A 19,920-nucleotide genomic window follows, 5' to 3' on the forward strand; every position below is an offset into this window, starting at 1 on the left:
AGAAAAACAAAATTGACCCTGGAGAGAGAAAACAGTGACTCTGCCTTAGGTTTCAAACCCCCTGATAACAGTGGAATTCGTGTTTCATAGTAAAAATAACCTAGTGTAATTCCTATATGAAAAAGAAAGGAAACACGGTATCAAGACAATCAAATATATTAAGGTATCATACCATAAGTCTTTGCTGCCATTCTTCTTCTTCACGTAATTGAGGGAACTACACAGCGCATCATGTACTTCATAGCACGCTTTACATTCAAAGTCATTACTAACCGAGCAATGTCCTACAAAAACATTGGAAGTAGAACCACCAGCACCCAACAAAGAAAATTTGTTCGTGGCGGACGATTGGACAAAATAGATGCCACAGGCTACCGATCTACACAAATGGGCATTACCAAGTAAGTTCATGTTCAGGCCCTTCCCTGTGTGACATTTGACATTCAAAATCATGATCAATTAAGTTCCTCTATTAAACCAGGATCATGAGTGACACTGGATTCTACCCAATATCCCTAAGCATCAGAACAAAGAGTGAAGCATTCAGAGCTTTCAACAATTGCCACGGATGTGTGTGTGGCAACGGGAGATTTTTTTTTGACATGTATTCAAATTTAAGCAAATATGTACAAGCTTTAGTAGTAGACAAACAACCAGCCAGATTGGACATCCATAACTTTCGTTGTAATTATCAAGTGGTGCAAACAATCGATGCAAAATTAATTCCATCAATAATATGATGAACAATTGAACACATAATTTGGAAAAAGAAGAAGATAGGCACATGTCAAGTAACTAATTCAGGTTAAACATGGTATTTGACGAATTCTAGCATGATTTAAGTTTGCATGTCGAGTGTCTCTTAGCAGGAAATTCTTGGATTTTTATATGTTGGTACCTATAATTGTACGGGGGCCTTCGTGACATTTCCAATCCTGAAGACATCTCAGTTTAGGGATAATGATGACATCTTCCGGTCTTGACCTGTCTGCAAATAATCCTTAACAACTACTCCCTCCGTCCGGAAATACTTGTCATCAGAATGGATGAAAATAGATGTATCTAGAACTAAAATACATCTAGATACATCTATTTCAATGACAAGTATTTCCGAACGGAGGGAGTATAATTTAGTTTCAGTACATACCCATAAGCTTTTCAGCATGCAGACAACAATGGTACGGTTACCTAGTAAAACTCAACCAGATCACCTTGTGTGCATGCTGAATTTCTACTATACGGCTAGCTTGGTTGAGACAAAACAATGCAACTGATCTATATTCATTAATTAAAACAAAAAATACCAGTGAAGGTATCCTAATTAAAGAAACAAAAGTAAGTCCCCGTAAAAGAAATAAGAAAGAACCATCTCTAGGAAGGAGAGATTAGACCTATACCAAGGCATTCGTTAGCTAAACCAAAAGAAAATTTATCTCGGGAGCTTGCTTCGAATTGCTTACCTTTCCTGCTCAAATTTCCCTTTTGCTCTCCTTTTACTTAAGAGCAAATTGATGTCTTGCACTTAAGGGTAACATGATTAAGAACAACAACACTGAAACTATCTTGTGATTTTCTAATAGAGAAGTACACAATTAATATGGCAATGACATATACTTATAATTTATTTATAGGAAAGGCCGCAAAGGACATACATAGAGGTCTGGTCACAGAAGCATCACCCATGAGTAGTCTTTACGCTCAGACGTTTAGAGGAACACTTGTTGCACACACTGCAATCTCACAATAGGAGAGAAAAAAATGTTACATATCGGAGTGGAGTTAGGAAGAGATGTTACTGCTATATACCTGGAGATGGTATGCGCATTCTCTCAAGCTGAGATGGCTCTCGCATCCTCGAAAGCGATGGTGCCTACGTGCGCTCACGTACTCGCTGGCTATGGCAGCTCCCATGTCCTCCGAAGCGGCAACAATCCTCGTGAGCTTGTGTCCTCGCTGGCTGCGGCGGTGCCACTGCGAATCCTGGCATGCAGCAGCATCGCGGAAGAAGGATGGTACTGAAAACATTAGTGCAGAAAGCAAATCCAAGAAAAATCTGAAGGCTAATGTAGTGGAAAAAATATACGCTAGTTCTCAAGATATTAAGAATCACAATTTTTTACATAATTCTTTATATGAATCTTTATCCTCAAACTTGTTCTTATACATCTCTAGATGCACACCATTTATTAAAAATAGTGTTCATATAGCAGGTGAATTCACCAATCAAGTAGCCACCCATAAACTGATATATCCACAAATCTAATTCCATCCAGCAAACAAACACCAACTAAAGTCCATCAATTCTAGATAATTCTGACATGCTTTCCCAGTACAAAGCTCCTGCCATGATTATAGCGTCAGAAAAATTCAGTGCAGGACATATGTCATTTGGCAGGAACACAACATCAGGAATCGCACAAAAGCTTGAACTCACAAAATCATCTTTCAGACCAAAATTCAGAAAACACACCATATGCCCAATAGCAAGTTGAACCACACTAATACGGAAATATAAATACTTCAATTAACCCCCAGGGGAAGGGAACGGGGAGGGAGAAGGGGTGGAGTAAGTCCTGTTGTGAGGGCGCTCGAACTTCCAATCGAGGATAACATCGTCAAGATGGAGCTGACGGCGGACACGGCGAGCGCCGGCGCCATCACTCCCATCACGGCGGATGGAGATGCAGCGTCTACTCCTCCACCCCTCCTCTTCCCCATGCAGCTACAACTGAGGCAATGCCGCCGTCTGCCTTCTGGAGTTCCCCGCCTTCGATCTCGAGCACGCCATCCAGGACGGCGTTGGTATCGACCGCCAACCTCAATCTGGATCCGGTTGTGGCTAATGTACAGACTAATTCCCACACAAAACATTCATTAAGTTAGCATTGTCTCTTTTTGGTCTATAGTTCAGGGACAAGCACAATTGCTAGCAAGCCCCAAATTGGCGCAACCAGCAAGCAGTTGCTGGGTAGCCACCCATTTCCTCCCACCAGCTCTTCTGCACGCAACAAATATTCTCCCAATTGATCAACAAATCCCCAAACCGAGCAAGCATACACGAAATTAAGGAAACAAGCAATTGAAGGAAGCTGACCTTGTTGTCGGGGTGGGCGAGGAGGTGCCCCACGGCTCCAGCAGCAAGCACGGCATGCGCGCCATCGTCTACGCCGCAAGCAAAGTACTCCGCCGCGGCCGCTCATGGACGAGCATGGCTGGTGACGCGCCGTGACGACCGCTAACACGGCACCCAGGCAGAGGTAGAGGAGCTTCTTGGTCTGGTTCCCGAAGGTCTGGTTCTTGATCTCGCGGAGCGCGACCACCCGCTCGTGCTGCCCCTCCCCGCATCCTCCTCCTGCTGGTCCGCCGACGCCGCCGGGGCCCCCGGCCGCCAACCTGGCAGCGAGCTCCTCCGAACGCGTCCCCATGCAGAAAGGCGCAGAGGAAGACTCCGAAGGCGCGGACGCTCGCCGGCACCGGCCGGCGGCCCGCGGCCGGCGCGGCACCGGATCGACCGCCGCTCCTGGCGGCTGAGGCGAGGGAGAGAGAGGAGATCCCGATGGGTTTCTTTTTTTCTCACTTTAAGGACCGCGGATTTAATACCATATACTGTAGGGATTTATTTGCAAAATTCCTGATCGAAACGTTTTCTCACTTATAAAAGGACTGCGGGTTGAATACTAAAAAATACGGGGACTTTTTTGCAAACCTGCCGCGACGTACGACCAGAAGCAATCGGTGGTTTATTAGTAGGGAGAGAAGAGATTTTTATGGCGATTATATATATAGGGTAGATAGATCGAATAATTACGAATGGACATGGTTCTACGCGAGAATGGAATCACCTCCGTCCATGCGCACGTGATTCGTGTAGTATTTGTACAACCAGCCCGTACATCTATTTCTCAGCACTGCTTCAGTGTAGTATAGGCCTAGTATTCCACAGCCAATAAGTGAGTAAGCCCCACTGCACAATAACTACACTGATCCATGCTATTGATTAGAGAAGTTAATCTCTCATTTATTTGTACATTCAACGGCAGCGTGCACCACCCCATGCATTTTCTCCCCATTCATTGTATCCATGCCGCAGCTCGTCCCTCACTCAGCTAGCTTCTCTAGTCCATGCTCAGGGAGATCTAAGAGTTCCTCTTCCCAACAATGGAGTTGTGGAATTGTAGCTATACTGGAGTCCATCTCTTTCTCTCTCTCTGGTGGTTGGTGGTGGACATTGCAAGCTCATGTTCTGTATTAGGATCCCAACTAACGTAGAAAAGATAACGAACATCTAACCTTCCGTCGTTGCTAGAGCTTGATGCCATGGCCAGCTTTTTCCTCTCAGCGCCAGGTTGAAGATGAACAATATTGGGCGACATATGTGACACCTTCACCTGGCACACCTCAACCTGTATCCATTTATTAGGAGCAGGTCGTGAAGTGTTAACTACATTGGAAGCATGCACCCTGTCCATAATCACACTAGCTCTCTCCACCTCGCATTGTTCAATTTAGAAACTGGAGTATTTTAGTTTCGTCACTTGTTTCAAGTATTGGTTTAGAACTGAAATCCTTACATTTATCAATTTCTTATTAAAAAATCAATTAACTCCATTCTTCGTAGTTAACTCAAATCATGAAAAAAAGTAGAATTTGAATTTTTAAATGCAACATTAATAATAATAAATCATTTCGTCTATTAATAGAAGATCAGGCAAAATTCTACATAAAGGTTAAAATATTTTTACATGGCTTATAGAGAACGAGGCTTCTTTTTACGGCTTTGGGTTTGATCTCAGCTTCACAAGCATACATGTTAACCAAAAATTACAATTCCCATTTAAAAAAATTAGAGACATCAAAATCAACTCCACATATAATTCTAATTGAAGTTACGATATGAAAATATCCGCGAGCTGCATTTAATTATCTAAATATATGGGAGCAAGTTTGTCATGGTTACAGCTAAATTTGTGTGCTTAGTCGTTGTTCTATGTATTAATACTATATTAATATATGTAGTAGTAATATATTAATTGGTAAATTAGGACTAATCATCATACAAGTGTGTTTAATCATTGTGCCAGTTATTAGCTCTGTAATATCTAGGGCTAATTAGCATATGAGTCTTACTCTATACACTAAACCATCCAGTTCGTCATGAATCAGTCGCTATGAATAAAGCTTCTTGTATCAGCATTCCGTTGATTCATCTGCCTATTGATGAGTAGCACATTAATACATAGGTTTGGCCACCTAATCACAAGTGCCACAAAAGAAGTCTGCAAAGCGCGCGCGTATACCCAAGAAAGTAAAACGCAGAACCAGTGTGATATGCTATAACATGTGTATCAACGTTTCTGCTGGGGCCATCTCCTCTTGTTCTTCCGCTCTCCACAGGGACGCGACTCACAGAAGAGCTACAGTGCAGTTCTGACAGATAAGAGAATTAAAGACTGACCCAACACCTGCAAGGGGCGTTGCTACCAGACAGCTAGTATCCATACGAGAATTAAACGAGACCTGGCCCATGCATGTCAGGTATAACGTCACGTATTTACTCTGGCCTGAGAATTACCCCCCCCCCCCTTATTTTGCAGTGGCCTATATTAAGTAGCAATCGTGATGCATATGCGGACGCGCGAGATTTCGGCATCGCGTGCCACCATGTCCCAAAAGTTCGCGTCCGTAGATAGATAGGGTAGATTAGGGTAGATTTATTGTGAAGAATCTTTTGTAGTACTAGATGTGATGCTAATTGACCAAATTTCCATGGCAATTTTTGAGACTATAGATCATGGCACCCCCAAATGTGTACTTCATGGCAATTGGCAACTCGTATGTTTTTGCAATCGAAACTCAAATTTAGATTTGTTACCATGGCAACTCAAGATTTGATTTCTTGTTATGCCAAATTGAATTATTCTTTCCCATGCCAAAAAACATAAAATGTTTCCTTGGAAATTTAAAATAAGTTGCCATGTCAACTCAACTTGTGCACCATGTCAAATTAAATCATGTTATCATTGCCATGGCAGTTTCAGGGCTATTTACAAGAGAAATCAACTTTAATTTGGCGTGATGTAGGGATAGTAATTTTGCCATGATACGTATAGTTGTCGTGATAGATAGAAGTAGTTTTTTCTCTCTCATTTCCCATGGTCTATCTCTTCTCCACTCCTAAAGGGGGAGTACATTGTCTTTTCATATATGTCGATCTTTTGGATTCACTACAGTATTGGATATTCAGTTTCTTACTCGTCATCATACGAAGGCAGTTACATAAGTTAACCGGAAGAGCCAATGTTTTGTTTAATTTCATTTTTGAACACCGACAAACCATGCCTCTCGAAGATATGGAGGAACCAAATCTGTGCCGCCCCCTGGTGGCGATACCTCTACCCCAGCCCCTCTTGGTGACATCTCTAATGTTACTTGGATGAGTAGTTCCTCGCATACATTCTCTATCCTTTTTGATACTTGTTGACAAAAAGGGGGAGAAGAACATCGAGTGATAGGATAGCGGGTTATTTGCAGGGGTGTTTCCATTCGCCTTCTTATTTGGTTTTCCTCGGAACAATTTGATTTCATCGAACTATTTGCTTGTGGAACTTAAAGCACCGCCTGTGGTGTTGTTAAACCTCGATCGTCATGTAACGTTATAACCCCCATGCAATGCTATTTCCTTTCAGCTATTTGACTGCAGGTGCTACCGAATGCTTACTTTCCTTGCAATAATTATCCTCGATAACTATCTATCGCGCAAGGAAAATGAAAGCGTTTCAAGGAGGATTGAAAATCCTATCTCTAGAAGAGATATCTTGCAGGAGATTATTTATCTTCGATATCTAACCCTATAGGAGAAGAAAATTGCTTCAATTTAAAACTCTTGAGTTTTGAAAGAAAACTCTACCTATCTTTCTTACAAGTTGTTTTTCCTTGCACATATACTATATTTCATCCTTTTTGCAGGAAAACTTTTCTGAAGCATATCTATTCCAAAAAAATATATCTGTATTTCCTTGCTCTGATTTTCCTCGAGTATCTAACTTGCAGGAAACTTATATCCCGTGTCGATTCAAACAATGCTCTGAGAAAATCGTCATGATTTATCCTTCTTCACAAATCATTTCAAAGTACTCACTTAATCTAACATATCTTTGTCAAAGATTGTGTGAAAGGAAATACCTCAGGTAGTGCCAAGTGTATTGAAAGAAACCATGAATGAGATCATATATCAATATCACTCGTACGAAGACTTAGCTCGCTACCTTCAATTTATCATAAATGCATACGATGCATATCTTAAGGGGGGAGCGTGCTGTGTCTTTGTGATTATCTTCGCATTTCATTTTCATCTATCTATCCCTCGATGTGCTCTGTTTTGTCAACAGTCGTCCAAAAAGGGGGAGATTGTGTTGGATATATGCCCTAGAGGCAATAATAAAAGGATTATTATTATATTTCCTTGTTCATGATATTTGTCTTTTATTCATGCTATAATTGTGTTATCCGGAAATCGTAATACATGTGTGAATACATAAACACCAACATGTCCCTAGTAAGCCTCTAGTTGACTAGCTCGTTGATCAACATATAGTCATGGTTTCCTGACTATGGACATTGGATGTCATTGATAACGAGATCACATCATTAGGAGAATGATGTGATGGACAAGACCCAATCCTAAGCATAGCACAAGATCGTGTTGTTCGTTTGCTGGAGCTTTTCCAATGTCAAGTATCTTTTCCTTAGACCATGAGATCGTGTAACTCCCGGACACCGTAGGAGTGCTTTGGGTGTACCAAACGTCACAACGTAACTGGGTGACTATAAAGGTATACTACGGGTATCTCCGAAAGTGTCTGTTGGGTTGACACGGATCGAGACTGGGATTTGTCACTCCGTATGACGGAGAGGTATCTCTGGGCCCACTCGGTAATGCATCATCATAATGAGCTCAAAGTGACCAAGTGTCTGGTCACGGGATCATGCATTACGGTACGAGTAAAGTGACTTGCCGGTAACGAGATTGAACGAGGTATTGGGATACCGACGATCGAATCTCGGGCAAGTAACGTACCGATTGACAAAGGGAATTGCATACGGGGTTGCTTGAATCCCCAACATCGTGGTTCATCCGATGAGATCATCGAGGAGCATGTGGGAGCCAACATGGGTATCCAGATCCCGCTGTTGGTTATTGGCCGGAGAGCCGTCTCGGTCATGTCTACGTGTCTCCCGAACCCGCAGGGTCTACACACTTAAGGTTCGGTGACGCTAGGGTTGTAGAGATATGAGTATGCAGTAACCCGAAAGTTGTTCGGAGTCCCGGATGAGATCCCGGACGTCACGAGGAGTTCCGGAATGGTCCGGAGGTGAAGAATTATATATAGGAAGTGCAGTTTCGGCCATCGGGAGAGTTTCGGGGGTCACCGGTATTGTACCGGGACCACCGGAAGGGTCCCGGGGGTCCATCGGGTGGGGCCACCTATCCCGGAGGGCCTCGTGGGCTGAAGTGGGGAGGGGAACCATCCCCTGGTGGGTAGGTGCGCTCCCCCTTGGGCCCCCCATGCGCCTAGGGTTGGGAACCCTAGGGGAGGGGGCGCCTCCACTTGCCTTGGGGGGTACTCCACCCCCTTGGCCCCCCCCTAGGAGATCCCATCTCCTAGGGCCGGCGCACCCCCCTAGGGGGCCTATATAAAGGGGGGAGGGAGAGCAACACACCCCAAAAGTCTTGGCGCCTCCCTCTCCCCTGCTACACCTCTCCCTCTCGCAGAAGCTCGGCGAAGCCCTGCTGCGATCACTGCTACATCCACCACCACGCCGTCGTGCTGTTGGATCTCCGTCAACCTCTCCTCCCCCCTTGCTGGATCAAGAAGGAGGAGACGTCATCCGCTCCGTACGTGTGTTGAACGCGGAGGTGCCGTCCGTTCGGCACTAGGATCTCCGGTGATTTGGATCACGGCGAGTACGACTCCATCATCCACGTTCTCTTGAACGCTTCCGCTCGCGATCTACAAAGGTATGTAGATGCACTCCGATCACTCGTTGCTAGATGAACTCATAGATAGATCTTGGTGAAACCGTAGAAATTTTTTATTTTCTGCAATGTTCCCCAACAGTGGCATCATGAGCTAGGTCTATGCGTAGTTCTCTTTGCACGAGTAGAACACAATTTGTTGTGGGCGTAGATGTTGTCAACTTTCTTGCCACTACTAGTCTTATTTTGCTTCAGCGGTATTGTGGGATGAAGCGGCCCGGACCGACCTTACACGTACGCTTACGTGAGACAGGTTCCACCGACTGACATGCACTAGTTGCATAAGGTGGCTAGCGGGTGTCTGTCTCTCCCACTTTAGTTGGAGCGGATTCGACGAAAAGGGTCCTTATGAAGGGTAAATAGAAGTTGACAAATCACGTTGTGGCTTTTACATAGGTAAGAAAACGTTCTTGCTAGAACCCTATTGCAGCCACGTAAAACTTGCAACAACAATTAGAGGACGTCTAACTTGTTTTTGCAGCAAGTGTTTTGTGATGTGATATGGCCAAAGTTGTGATGAATGATGAATGATATATATGTGATGTATGAGATCATGTTCTTGTAATAGGAATCACGACTTGCATGTCGATGAGTATGACAACCGGCAGGAGCCATAGGAGTTGTCTTTATTTTGTATGACCTGCGTGTCATTGAGAAACGCCATGTAAATTACTTTACTTTATTGCTAAACGTGTTAGCCATAGTGGTAGAAGTAATAGTTGGCGAGCAACTTCATGGAGACACGATGATGGAGATCATGATGGAGATCATGGTGTCATGCCGGTGACAAGATGATCATGGAGCCCCAAGATGGAGATCAAAGGAGCTATATGATATTGGCCATATCATGTCACTATTATTTGATTGCATGTGATGTTTATCATGTTTTTGCATCTTGTTTACTTAGAACGACGGTAGTAAATAAGATGATCCCTCATAATAATTTCAAGAAAGTGTTCCCCCTAACTGTGCGCCGTTGCGACAGTTCGTTGTTTCGAAGCACCACGTGATGATCGGGTGTGATAGATTCCAACGTTCACATACAACGGGTGTAAGACAGATTTACACATGCAAACACTTAGGTTAACTTGACGAGCCTAGCATGTACAGACATGGCCTCGGAACACAAGAGACCGAAAGGTCGAACATGAGTCGTATGAAAGATACGATCAACATGGAGATGTTCACCGATGATGACTAGTCCGTCTCACGTGATGATCGGACACGGCCTAGTCGAGTCGGATCATGTTTCACTTAGATTACTAGAGGGGTGTCTAATCTGAGTGGGAGTTCATTAAATAATTTGGTTAGATGAACTTAATTATCATGAACTTAGTCTAAAAATCTTTGCATAAATGTCTTGTAGATCAAATGGCCAACGCTCATGTTAACATGAACTTCAACGCGTTCCTAGAGAAAACCAAGCCGAAGATGATGACAGCAACTATTCGGACTGGGTCCGGAACCTGAGGATTATCCTCATAGCTGCCAAGAAAGATTATGTCCTAGAAGCACCGCTAGGTGACGCACCCGTCCCAGAGAACCAAGACGTTATGAACGCTTGGCGGTCACGTGCTGATGATTACTCCCTCGTTCAGTGCGGCATGCTTTACAGCTTAGAACCGGGGCTCCAAAAGCATTTTGAGAAACACAGAGCATATGAGATGTTCGAAGAGCTGAAAATGGTTTTCCAAGCTCATGCCCGGGTCGAGAGATATGAAGTCTCCGACAAGTTCTTCAGCTGTAAGATGGAGGAAAATAGTTCTGTCAGTGAGCACATACTCAAAATGTCTGGGTTGCATAACCGCTTGACTCAGCTGGAAGTTAACCTCCCAGAGGAGGCGGTCATTGACAGAATCCTTCAGTCGCTCCCACCTAGCTACAAGAGCTTTGTGATGAACTACAATATGCAGGGGATGGAAAAGACCATTCCTGAAGTATTTGCAATGCTGAAATCAGCAGAGGTAGAAATCAAAAAGGAACATCAAGTGTTGATGGTCAATAAAACCACCAAGTTCAAGAAAGGCAAGGGTAAGAAGAACTTCAAGAAGGACGGCAAGGATGTTGCCGCACCCGGTAAGCCAGTTGCCGGGAAGAAGTCAAAGAATGGACCCAAGCCTGAGACTGAATGCTTTTATTGTAAAGGGAAGGGTCACTGGAAGCGAAACTGCCCCAAATACTTAGCGGACAAGAAGGCCGACAACACTAAAGGTATATGTGATATACATGTAATTGATGTGTACCTTACCAGTGCTCGTAGTAGCTCCTGGGTATTTGATACCGGTGCCGTTGCTCATATTTGTAACTCAAAGCAGGAGCTGCGGAATAAGCGGAGACTGGCGAAGGACGAGGTGACGATGCGCGTCGGGAATGGTTCCAAGGTCGATGTGATCGCCGTCGGCACGCTACCTCTACATTTACCTACGGGATTAGTTTTAAACCTCAATAATTGTTATTTAGTGCCAAGTTTGAGCATGAACATTGTATCAGGATCTCGTTTAATACGAGATGGCTACTCATTTAAATCTGAGAATAATGGTTGTTCTATTTATATGAGAGATATGTTTTATGGTCATGCTCCGATGGTCAATGGTTTATTCTTAATGAATCTCGAACGTGATGTTACACATATTCATAGTGTGAATACCAAAAGATGTAAAGTTGATAACGATAGTCCCACATACTTGTGGCACTGCCGCCTTGGTCACATTGGTGTCAAGCGCATGAAGAAGCTCCATGCTGATGGACTTTTAGAGTCTCTCGATTATGAATCATTTGACACATGCGAACCATGCCTCATGGGAAAAATGACCAAGACTCCGTTCTCCGGAACAATGGAGCGAGCAACCAACTTATTGGAAATCATACATACTGATGTTTGCGGTCCAATGAGCGTTGAGGCTCGCGGAGGATATCGTTATGTTCTCACTCTCACTGATGACTTGAGTAGATATGGGTATGTCTACTTGATGAAACACAAGTCTGAGACCTTTGAAAAGTTCAAGGAATTTCAGAATGAGGTAGAGAATCAACGTGACCAAAAAATAAAGTTCTTACGATCAGATCGTGGAGGAGAATATTTAAGTCACGAATTTGGCACACACTTAAGGAAATGTGGAATCGTTTCACAACTCACGCCGCCTGGAACACCTCAACGTAACGGTGTGTCCGAACGTCGTAATCGCACTCTATTGGATATGGTGCGATCTATGATGTCCCTTACTGATTTACCGCTATCTTTTGGGGATACGCTCTAGAGACAGCTACATTCACTTTAAATAGGGCACCGTCTAAATCCGTTGAGACGACACCGTATGAATTATGGTTTGGGAAGAAACCTAAGCTGTCGTTTCTAAAAGTTTGGGGATGCGATGCTTATGTCAAGAAACTTCAACCTGAAAAGCTCGAACCCAAGTCGGAAAAATGCGTCTTCATAGGATACCCTAAGGAAACCATTGGGTATACCTTCTACCTTAGATCCGAAGGCAAGATCTTTGTTGCCAAGAACGGATCCTTTCTGGAAAAAGAGTTTCTCTCGAAAGGAGTAAGTGGGAGGAAAGTAGAACTCGATGAAGTACTACCTCTTGAACCGGAAAGTAGTGCAGCTCAGGAAAATGTTCCTGTGGTGCCTACATCCACTGGAGAGGAAATTAATGATGATGATCAAGGTACTTCAAATCAAGTTGCTACTGAACTTCGTAGGTCCACAAGGACACGTTCCACACCAGAGTGGTATGGCAACCCTGTCCTGGAAATCATGTTGTTGGACAATGGTGAACCTTCGAACTATGAAGAAGCGATGGCGGGCCCAGATTCCAACAAATGGCTTGAAGCCATGCAATTCGAGATAGGATCCATGTATGAAAACAAAGTATGGACTTTGACAGACTTGCCCGATGATCGGCGAGCGATAGAAAACAAATGGATCTTTAAGAAGAAGACGGACGCGGATGGTGATGTTACCATCTATAAAGCTCGACTTGTCGCTAAGGGTTATCGGCAAGTTCAAGGGGTTGACTACGATGAGACTTTCTCTCCCGTAGCGAAGCTGAAGTCCGTCTGAATCATGTTAGCAATTGCCGCATACTATGATTATGAGATATGGCAAATGGACGTCAAAACTGCATTCCTTAACGGTTATCTTAAGGAAGAACTATATATGATGCAACCGGAAGGTTTTGTCGACCCTAAGAATGCTAACAAGGTATGCAAGCTCCAGCGATCCATTTATGGGCTGGTGCAAGCATCTCGGAGTTGGAACATTCGCTTTGATGAGATGATCAAAGCGTTTGGGTTTATGCAGACTTATGGAGAAGCCTGCGTTTACAAGAAAGTGAGTGGGAGCTCTGTAGCATTTCTCATATTATATGTAGATGACATACTTTTGATGGGAAATGATATAGAACTTTTGGACAACATTAAGGCCTACTTGAATAAGAGTTTTTCAATGAAGGACCTTGGAGAAGCTGCTTATATATTAGGCATCAAGATCTATAGAGATAGATCAAGACGCCTCATAGGTCTTTCACAAAGCACATACCTTGATAAGATATTGAAGAAGTTCAATATGGATCAGTCTAAGAAGGGGTTCTTGCCTGTGTTGCAAGGTGTGAAATTGAGCTCAGCTCAATGTCCGACCACGGCAAAAGATATAGAAGAGATGAGTGTCATCCCCTATGCCTCAGCCATAGGGTCTATTATGTATGCCATGCTGTGTACCAGACCTGATGTAAACCTTGCCGTAAGTTTGGTAGGAAGGTACCAAAGTAATCCCGGCAAGGAACACTGGACAGCGGTCAAGAATATCCTGAAGTACCTGAAAAGGACTAAGGACATGTTTCTCGTTTATGGAGGTGACGAAGAGCTCGTCGTAAAGGGTTACGTCGACGCTAGCTTCGACACAGATATGGATGACTCTAAGTCACAAACCGGATACGTGTATATGTTGAATGGTGGAGCAGTAAGCTGGTGCAGCTGCAAGCAGAGCGTCGTGGCGGGATCTACATGTGAAGCAGAGTACATGGCAGCCTCGGAGGCAGCACATGAAGCAATTTGGGTGAAGGAGTTCATCACCGACCTAGGAGTCATACCCAATGCGCCGGGGCCGATCAAACTTTTCTGTGACAACACTGGAGCTATTGCACTTGCCAAGGAGCCCAGGTTTCACAAGAAGACCAGGCACATCAAGCGTCGCTTCAACTCCATCCGTGAAAATGTTCAAGATGGAGACATAGAAATTTGCAAAGTGCATACGGATCTAAATATCGCAGATCCATTGACTAAACCTCTTCCGCGAGCAAAACATGATCAACACCAGAACTCTATGGGTGTTCGATTCATCACAATGTAACTAGATTATTGACTCTAGTGCAAGTGGGAGACTGTTGGAAATATGCCCTAGAGGCAATAATAAAAGGATTATTATTATATTTCCTTGTTCATGATAATTGTCTTTTATTCATGCTATAATTGTGTTATCCGGAAATCATAATACATGTGTGAATACATAGACACCAACATGTCCCTAGTAAGCCTCTAGTTGACTAGCTCGTTGATCAACAGATAGTCATGGTTTCCTGACTATGGACATTGGATGTCATTGATAACAAGATCACATCATTAGGAGAATGATGTGATGGACAAGACCCAATCCTAAGCATAGCACAAGATCGTGTAGTTCGTTTGCTGGAGCTTTTCCAATGTCAAGTATCTTTTCCTTAGACCATGAGATCGTGTAACTCCTGGACACCGTAGGAGTGCTTTGGGTGTACCAAACGTCACAAGTAACTGGGTGACTATAAAGGTATACTACGGGTATCTCCGAAAGTGTCTGTTGGGTTGACACGGATCGAGACTGGGATTTGTCACTCCGTATGACGGAGAGGTATCTCTGGGCCCACTCGGTAATGCATCATCATAATGAGCTCAAAGTGACCAAGTGTCTGGTCACGGGATCATGCATTACGGTACGAGTAAAGTGACTTGCCGGTAACGAGATTGAACGAGGTATTGGGATACCGACGATCGAATCTCGGGCAAGTAACGTACCGATTGACAAAGGGAATTGCATACGGGGTTGCTTGAATCCTCGACATCGTGGTTCATCCGATGAGATCATCGAGGAGCATGTGGGAGCCAACATGGGTATCCAGATCCTGCTGTTGGTTATTGGCCGGAGAACCGTCTCGGTCATGTCTATGTGTCTCCCGAACCCGTAGGGTCTACACACTTAAGGTTCGGTGACGCTAGGGTTGTAGAGATATGAGTATGCAGTAACCCGAAAGTTGTTCGGAGTCCCGGATGAGATCCCGGACGTCACGAGGAGTTCCGGAATGGTCCGGAGGTGAAGAATTATATATAGGAAGTGCAGTTTCGGCCATCGGGAGAGTTTCGGGGGTCACCGGTATTGTACCGGGACCACCGGAAGGGTCCCGGGGGTCCACCGGGTGGGGCCACCTATCCCGGAGGGCCTCGTGGGCTGAAGTGGGGAGGGGAACCAGCCCCTGGTGGGCAGGTGCGCCCCCCCTTGGGCCTCCCATGCGCCTAGGGTTGGGAACCCTAGGGGAGGGGGCGCCTCCACTTGCCTTGGGGGGGGGGTACTCCACCCCCTTGGCCGCCGCCCCCTAGGATATCCCATCTCCTAGGGCCGGTGCACCCCCCTAGGGGGCCTATATAAAGGGGGGGGGGAGGGAGAGCAACACACCCCAAAAGTCTTGGCGCCTCCCTCTCCCCTGCTACACCTCTCCCTCTCGCAGAAGCTCGGCGAAGCCCTGCTGCGATCACTGCTACATCCACCACCACGCCGTCGTGCTACTGGATCTCCGTCAACCTCTCCTCCCCCCTTGCTGGATCAAGAAGGAGGAGACGTCATCCGCTTCATACGTGTGTTGAACGCGGAGGTACCGTCCGTTCGGCACTAGGATCTCCGGTGATTTGGATCACGGCGAGTACGACTCCATCATCCACGTTCTCTTGAACGCTTCCGCTCGCGATCTACAAGGGTATGTAGATGCACTCCTCACTCGTTGCTAGATGAACTCATAGATAGATCTTGGTGAAACCGTAGGAAATTTTTTATTTTCTGCAATGTTCCCCAACAGATTGTTGGTGCAATATTCACCCTCCTATGTTTTGGAGTTTGTTGACAGAAACAGGCATGGACTGATTTGTTTGCTAGTGCACAACAGAGAGAAATAGTCCATGCAAAACCGAAGAGAATACTATCTCTGGTGTCAAGTTCGAAGAACTTCACCGAAGAATATCTGTGACGCAGAGAAGAATGAGCTACAATCTGTTGAAGATACGTAGGCGAGAAGATTGATGAGCAGGAGTTACCCCCTCTAAGGCTTATTGCTGACGTAAAGCAATTTTTTCGGAGCTCTGGTTCGATGAAAATTGACTGCAGCAAATGGAAGTCGAAGACAAAGTGAAGACGTAGTATTCTTTTTGTTTTTCTTCCATTTATTTGAGTCATAGGACCTCTGTACTATTAAGAGGGGTATAGGTTCTCGAAGCTTAGATCCGCTGTGATGCTTAGCCCAAACCTATGAAAGATGTGAGAGAAATCCCTTTGAGTTTCGAATGATTACCTACCAACAGTAGACGTTATCCTTCGTGCTGCAGGAGATATCTTTCATACTGAGGTGTTAGCATTACTTGCTCCACAAGTAATGTTACCAGTGTGCTCAAAATCCGACCGTTGGACTCGTGCCATTCAGCCATTAGTTACCCTCGATGTCCAATTTGGTCTTTTCCCTTCAGGGAAGGCTGCGGCTATAAATAGCCACCCCGCTCCAACATTTTTTGTTGGTTGCTCCGCTTAAGATTTCCGAGAAGATTGATTGAGCATCCCCTCTCCGAGTGATTTGAGTTTAAGATCCACTAAGAGAAAAATCAAGAGCCCAAACTTAGATAATGGTTGAGCATCACAATAGTTCTGAGTTAGAGTTCTTGTACCTATTACTCTTGAGAGCTACGCACTCTCTAGACGGATAGGTTTTGGCTAGAGTGATTGAAGAGTTGTGGTCTTCACCGAGCTAGATCTTCAGCAACCAAGAGTCATTGTGGTTTGCGAAGGTCGTCCGAAGGTTTGGAGATCGCCGACAAGTATCTACCACGAGTGAAATCAACTAAAGTCTGATCAACTTCGAGTTGAAGGAGAATAGGGCGAAGAGAGTTCACCTTCTATGTTAAATCACAACCCCTCCAACCAGGCGTAGTCCTTTGGCAGAAGGGTGAACTGGTCTACCAAATCTCTCTGTCACCATCGAGCACCACTGTTTCTATCTACTTTACTGCATTACCTTCAGCAGTTTTCATTCGTGCTCTGTGTCGATAGATTACCTGATCAATCCACTTTTATTACATATCAATTGCATTCATCTTGTTCGTTATTTTCATCCATTTTGTTCGGTGCTCATCATTCTGTTATCTCATAATCTGTTCTGTTGTTCCATTCACATATCTCTCACTGCATCTATTGTGTGTTTCCCTTCATATTACCTACCCTGTTATCTTTCATGTTACTATATCTCTTCGCATACTGCATTACTATTGTTATTATCAAACCTGCTATATCCTTTGCGAAATCTATCATTGCTGCTTTCCTCGATAGATATGTTCCTCTATAGAGTGCTCAGTTAAGATTTTGTCTACCGAACCTTATTTTCGCTGTTGTGTTTGGGATCAGTTCAAAACATTCGAAAGAAATTTTGAATCTCCCATTCACCCCCTCTGGTCAATATACTCTTAGTCCCAACACATACATTCATGCATACATACAAGATCAGGGGAGGCCCGGGGAAGACGAAGCTCACCGAGGGGGGGGGAGGCAGCTGGGGGGAGGGGGCGCTGACTGGGTGGGTGGGGGGTAGAGGGTGGGGGCATCGGTAGCCTGCGAGGCGCCGACCGAGGAGGGGGTGGGGGGTGGGGGCACCGGTAGGGTGGGAGGCGCCATCCGAGGCGGGGGGAGGGGTGGGCCGCCGGTGGGGTGGGGTGGGCCGGGTGGGAAGAGAGAGAGAGAGAAGTGAGAGAAGAAGAGAACATAGGGGGAGTTTAAGTGTTCCACAACCTTTACCGAGTATCTGTCGGTGCAGCTCTCGAAAAGGCACGAACCCTAGATCTGGGCACTACAAAAAAAAGACACATCCGTGACATTTTGGGCCGAATGAATTTTTTCTGTCATACTTATGACACTTCTATGACGATAATTGTGACAAAACCCGGTATCATCATAGATGTGGTGGGGTCCTACTTCTATGACAAAAAATCATGACAGAAAATGGGCTTTTCGTCCTGGGCGGGCCGGAGACGCAGCTGCATGACATTCTTTGGGCCGTCCATGACGGAAAAAACTGTGGTAGAAGCGAGGGCGAGGAAAATATCGGGGTGTTCCCGGTTAAGGTGGGTGGTCGAGGCCGAGCGATGTGCGTTTCTCTCGTACACGCACGCGCGTGGGTGCGAGGCGTTGGGCTCTAACTGAACCCGAGCGAGGCGTTGGGATCTAACTGAACCCGAGCGATTGCACTGCAGGCTATGCGTTACTGAACCCGAACGATCGATCGATGGCTGTTAACTGAACCCGATCGAGCGATTCCTTCACTACTGCTGCTAGCTGAAGCCGATCGATGCTGCCTCTGGATGAACAGTGAGCATTGCTGGGGGGGTTTGGATGAAGAGTTCCCGGTGGGGGTGGATGAACAGGACCCCGTGGTGTTGCCTCTAGATGAACAAGACCCCGATCGATCGAGCCGGTTGGGGCTGGATGAACAGGACCCCGTGGTGTTGCCTCTGGATGAACAAGACCCCGATCGATCGAGCCGGTTGGGGCTGGATGAACAGGACCCCATGGAGGGCAGGATGAACAGGACCACCCCGTGGAGGGCTGGATGAACAGTAGACGATGGAGGGCTGGATGAACAGTAGCCCGTGGAGGGGTGGTTGAACAGGAGCCCGTGGAGAGGGCTGGTTGAATAGTAGCCAGTGGAGTAGCGCGCGGTGGAGGCTGGATGAACAGGAGCCCGTGGATGAACAGTCGCAGGTGGAGGCTGGAGGAGGTCGACGGTGGATGAACAGTAGCCCGTGGAGGCTGGAGGGGGTCGACGGTGGAGACGAACAGTATCCCGTGGAGTCCCGTTTTGCCATACGCCACACCCCTCCCGATGAACAGGACCCCTGTTTCGACCATAGCGCTCCAACACAAGTCCGTTTCCTCCTTTTTGCGGTACGCCACACCCCTCCCGATCAACAGGACCCCCGTTTCGATTGTAGGAGGTCCGTTTCCTCCGTTTTGCGGTACGCCAGACCCCTCTCGATGAACAAGATCCCATTTTGAACGTGGCCGGTCGAACACAAGGCCGTTTCCTCCGTTCTGCGGTACGCCAGGCCTCATTGCTATCAGCTGTTCCGTCCAAGCCGGTTGGCTCTCGCGCGTTCCGTTGCCTCTCGATGAACACGACGCATTCCGTTGCCTCCCCATGAACACGACGACGACGCAGTTTCTATTTCAACCCAGCCATGTACACGAGCCCTGGTCGTACGTACGCACGAGTAGGCGTTTGAGACCCCGCCCGTATGTATGTACGTGGCCGTATTTACTTTCTTGCACCCTGGCCGTTGTACGTACGTGTACATGCTACGTGCGCGCCTCTACTACGACACGTGCACGCCTCTACATCGACCAGTATGTACATACACGTTCGCGACCAGAATGGCAACGCTACGTACGCTTCAACCAGGTGGGTCCCGACTGTCAGACACTTCCTTGCGTGCGAAGATGTAGCTGGTGGGTCCCAGCAGTCAGGGGGGCGAATCGTGTTTTTGCCCGGATGCACTTCCTTGCGTGCGAAGATGTAGCTGGTGGGTCCCAGCAGTCAGGGGGAAAT

At 45.9% G+C, this 19,920-nt stretch overlaps 1 long non-coding RNA gene across 3 annotated transcripts; it reads right to left on the reverse strand.

Annotated features, from left to right (window-relative positions):
• Nucleotides 1-6: 6 nt before the first annotated feature.
• LOC123101897 (uncharacterized) lies at nucleotides 7-3,589 on the reverse strand. 3 transcript variants are annotated; one of them, XR_006448615.1, is made up of 4 exons: nucleotides 3,095-3,589; nucleotides 1,807-2,998; nucleotides 899-1,730; nucleotides 7-284 (listed from the first exon to the last, which is right to left on the reverse strand). It is a non-coding gene; the product is annotated as an uncharacterized lncRNA (long non-coding RNA). The 3 variants fall into 3 exon arrangements; XR_006448614.1 differs by having other exon boundaries at nucleotides 7-379; XR_006448616.1 differs by having other exon boundaries at nucleotides 7-1,573; nucleotides 1,653-1,730; nucleotides 3,095-3,586.
• Between the last annotated feature and the right edge of the window lie 16,331 nt (nucleotides 3,590-19,920).

This window comes from Triticum aestivum, chromosome 5A, assembly GCF_018294505.1.
Source record: "Triticum aestivum cultivar Chinese Spring chromosome 5A, IWGSC CS RefSeq v2.1, whole genome shotgun sequence".
NCBI lineage: Eukaryota > Viridiplantae > Streptophyta > Magnoliopsida > Poales > Poaceae > Triticum > Triticum aestivum.